This window comes from Acartia tonsa, chromosome 5, assembly GCF_053477335.1.
Source record: "Acartia tonsa isolate MP-2025a chromosome 5, ASM5347733v1, whole genome shotgun sequence".
Classification (NCBI taxonomy): domain Eukaryota; kingdom Metazoa; phylum Arthropoda; class Copepoda; order Calanoida; family Acartiidae; genus Acartia; species Acartia tonsa.
This window is the reverse complement of record NC_137264.1, coordinates 3,874,062-3,879,138: the sequence shown is the minus strand read 5'-3', so window position 1 is coordinate 3,879,138 and position 5,077 is coordinate 3,874,062.

The window sequence follows — 5,077 nt, the reverse complement described above, 5'->3', positions numbered from 1 at the left end:
TACCTAAACAAAGACAAATATGAACATAAGTAGCTCAGCAATAACTAGTAAATAACAACATTCTAAAATCTAAATGAGGATAAAAACTTTTAAAAATTGTTAAGATTAAAGAATAATGGTGAATACCTCTTATATTTTGATATTTAACAATAAATAAAATTTATGGATTAGTTTTAGTGGGCTTAAAACTATAAGGTTCGGCAGCTGCGCATCAGCCGTGTGCATAAGCCTCAAATCAAATTTAAACCAGAATGTGTAAAAAAAATTTGAAAAGATGGATTGCCTGTTGAGGAACGGGCTTAGACATCTATCTCAATTTAAAAATTATGACTATTTCACTGATGAGGCTTACACGCGTCTGCTTAGCCCTGCTGAAAAGAAAGTGGCCAAAAAAATGTAGAATCAATTTAATTCTTTGATATTTAACACGCAAAAATATTACAATATTTGTTTTGAATCACATTTATAGAGTAGCTTTACTTCACATAAATTTTATGTAAAAATTTAAATAAAGCTCACCTACAATTATGCCCAAACCACTGTATAAGTACATGATTTTATATATATTATTTATATTTTTTTTTAGAACTAATGAAAAAGTGACATTTTCCCGCCCTTCATCAAAACCTTCAAAAATATAAAAATTAAAATTTGTCATTTTGTAAATTAAGAATTTAGAGAGGGGTGTCGTCATAAATTTCATTCATTTCAAAGACATTACACCTAACCAATATTAAAATCAATCAAAACAATAAGTCAAAGTGATATATAATATGAAAATCTATATTTATACCCAATCTTCCAAAGGACACATAATATACTATTTTTTTCTACAATTAAGTTATATAAAATTATAGCATTTTCCTGAGTAGGCCTAGTTCCCTTTCAAGGGCAACTTTCTCCCCTTTAACTGCACTGGAACATTTTGTTGAACCATACTGAATGTCGTCTGTATTGGATTTAGTATTTGAATCCTAAATCAGAAAAATATTATATACAAAGTCCCAATGACAAGAGGTAAGAAAACTTCTGAAAACTTTGGACTAATGAATTTGCAAGTCCAAGATTTCAAATAGCAAAGAACACATGTCTTATCCCTGCAAAGTCCGATGGTAGGAGTGACGTAATTACCTCTCTCCTCCTTCCCTTTCTTTCCATATTTGAATGATTGCTCTTTACATGTTTAGCTCATAACATCAAACATTGCTACTATTTAACGTAATCGTCATGTTTACCTTTCAAGCTATTGTAAGTTTAATACTTCTACAAATTTAATTTCATGCTATTCTTGGCTTACTTACGTTTTGACTTGTTGGTCCTTCGCTTACAAAACCAACATTGTCTTTGCCCCTAAGGCTCATTTTCACTAAAAATATTATATTTTATGTATTACTTGCTGCTGTGCCCCTATCATCTATGGACTCTGTATTTGATTTAAATACAATATAAACTTGATTTAAAATACTTATCAAATACAATATAAAATAGATTAAAAGTAATACATGTAATATATCAGGATATAAATGTTTATTGACCTAATAAAAATATTTGAAATACTTCAGTCATTACTAAATTTTTGCAACTGTTTGATGCAGGTGCATGCACATAATATTTTTAGGTACTTGCGCGAAGCGTACTGAAAATATTTTTAACCCAGCTAGAAAACTTTCACATCCCTAGGCTCTTACATTAAAATTTCAAGAGGGTTGACTATAACAGTATTATGCAATATGCATGGGGAAAGAGAGATATATAGTTTATTAAATTCATAGAAAAACTTCCTTTTAAATTTTGGTGTCGTGTAATATCCCATAGAGCTCGCTAAAGGATTCAATACTAATTATACTCTTTAAAAATGATATAAGTTCTAGCGTATGCACTATATAATTTTTCGAGTGTTCGAAATTGCAAAACGTTTTACAATTTTAGAATTTTGTTTTAAGCTTCATGTTCACTGAAAATATGGAACTAGATTATATTTCACCTTACTATTATAGTTAATAGCGTAGCTTCTCTATTGTCCACGTCTGTTCACCTCACCTTGAACTGTTTTGTTTGTCTATTTTTGAAATGTATAACAGTTTATTCTACTTTTCTTATAAAAATATATATTTTTGTAGTTACTGCTTTATTTATTGATATAATTATTATTATTTTATTATTTGATATCACAATATTTATATTTATTACACTAAACAAGATTGTTTAACAATGCAATGAATTGAAGGTTATGAAAATAACTAAATAAAGTTTAGAATAATTTAATGTTAAGCATACAATGAACAATAAAAGTGTCCATAAGTGACGGAGCAACAATAAGATTATAGATAAATAAAGGAAGCTGACAAATACATCATCAAGAAATGAAGGAAATACTAAACAATTTTTTTAAAAATTTTAACATAACAAGGATGACAACATCCATAAAAGCGAAGTTCTAAACGGTAGGACAAACGGACATTAACACATAACACATAAATGTCAGAACTGAATAATCAGAATGCGAATGTATAAGAGTCAAAGCAAAATTGTAAGTAAATTTGTTGAAAAACTGCTTGATACAGGATAATGATTATGGACATACTTACATTTTTAGGACTTGATTATAGAGTTGCTTCGCTTATAATATTGTACTTTGTTGTCCCAGGAATCAGTAAACCAAAAATCAGACCAATCGGATAATTAGGTCACATACAAATGTGTTGTTAAAAATGTAAAAAAATCAACATGTTTAAAATGGACGTACGGACATTTTGGTGATGATTATAGAGTTGCTACGCTTTCTAACTCGTACCTAACTATTACAGGAATCACCATGCAAAATTTGAAATCGATGGGACAATTCTAACATGTATAAATTAACGAAAAAAGCTATCCGCGACGGACTGACGTACGGATAGACGGACGGACGGACGTACGGACGGACCGACCCTAATTATAGAAAAGCTTCGCTTTAAAAAATAAATAAATGGATATATGTAAAACTTCCTTCATTTGATCTATTTACGTAGTAGCGTACATACATAATTATTCATTAAGTAGCTTTGCCCTATAAAAAAAAATGCGTATATTCAAAAGAGAATCCAATATTTCTTACTTGCAGCTACGCCCCTGGAGGCCTCTAGGGGCAGTGAATGGTAGTTCATTTTTCAAGATGCAATTTTTCTCGGAAGGATAGATGTACCCTACATGAATACAATTAAAACACTTTTCTGGACATATAAGAAACTTTATTGAAAAGGATACCACATCGGTCATGTGGAGTGGATACAAAACCGCGAAATTACAATTACAATTTTTTGCGTGTTTTTCGCGGTTTTGTAATTTCGCGGTTTTATAATATTCGCTGTTTTGTAATTTCGCGGTTTTGTTATATTCGCGTTTTTTTTCGCGGTTTTGTATCCACTCCGATCATGTGGTTAGCGATATCTTCAGGTACGCACAAACATACATCCTGTTACATTGATATAATGACTATCGTCTAGTATATTGCAACTTTAAAAACCGAAAATACGAATAAACAAGTCCACTGCGGCTGATAGCATAAAAACAAGGATGGCAACATCTATAAAAGCGAAGCACTGAAACGGTAGGACAAACGGACACTAACACTTGTATAGTGTCAGAACTGAATAATCAATATAAATGTATAAATGTCGAAGCAAAATTGTAAGTAAAATTGTTGAAAAACTGCTTGATAAAGAATAATGTTTATGGACATACTTACATTTTTAGGACTTGACTATAGAGTTGCTTCGCTTAAAATATTGTACTTTGTTGTCCCAGGAATCAGTATACCAAAAATCAGATCAATCGGATTATTAGATCACATCAACATGTTTAAATGGACGTACGGACATTCTGGTAATGATTATAGAGTTGCTACGCTTTCTAAATCGTACCTAACTGCTACAGGAATCACCATGCAAAAATCAAAAGGACAATTCTAACATGCCTAAATTAGCGAAAAAAGCTATCCGTTTCGGACGGACGGACGTACGGACCGACCCTAATTATAGAAAAACTTCGCTTTTAAAGATGCGGGTGTAAATCCCTAGTTTCTGCAACTTTATGCAACATCATATACAGTTTAAATACCCTAATAAATCATACAGTTAGTAAAGGTAATTAGGTACATAACACATATTTTCACCGTACAATTTCTAAAATTGATATTCAATAAGGTTATTTTAGGTTTTGTTAGGTTGAGGATTAAAGCTAGGGCAATGAAAAATATATGGGGGAAATTATTAATTTGATTTTCTCGTATTCATTCGAATTCGGTGGATAGGAACCGGTTCTCATCCATACGAAAAAACTATGTCTAGCATCGTATTATATCCAGCTTTCTACGAATATAAAAATGTACAATCATAAGATTATAACCAGTTTTTTTAGCCGATGCCTTCAGCACCTTGGGGCTAAAAAAATTAGTTTTAATCTTATAATTGTACATTCTATATCCGCGGAAAGCCGTTTATAATACGATGCGAGAAATAACTATTCTTTACTTGAAATTAGTTGCGTTGTCCGAAAAAAGTCCCTGGATGGAATAGCACTGAACTTATATATAGATTCCTTGCAAATTGTAAACTAATCGGTTAAGAATTTAGGGTTGGGCCGGATATCCGGTGTAGCCGGATATCCGGCCGGATATCCGGCCATTTTTAATATCCGGCCGGATACCGGATATTGAAACTATCCGGCCGGATATCCGGCAATATAATCCTTTATATTTTACTACTGAAATCTCTGGGTTTTTTAAAATCTTAAATTGCTGTAATTTTCTTATTATTGAAGCTAGAAGAACAATTTTTTCTGAATATGTTTATCTTTATGTAAATTTTATATTAGAAATCTCAAAACATAAATTTTGGCGGTGGCAGCAGTGCAAACCGACGGTTGGCAGGTAAACGGCAACGGATTTTATGAAATTGTAATATGTCATGAAGATATATAAAAAAGCCTAAGTTTGAAATTTGAAATCTTCAAGTAAAAATTTGCAATCATAGGAACTGTTTAAAGATTTCTGGAGACCTGGAGGTTCAGGACTTGCAGGATTATACCTGGAACCTAA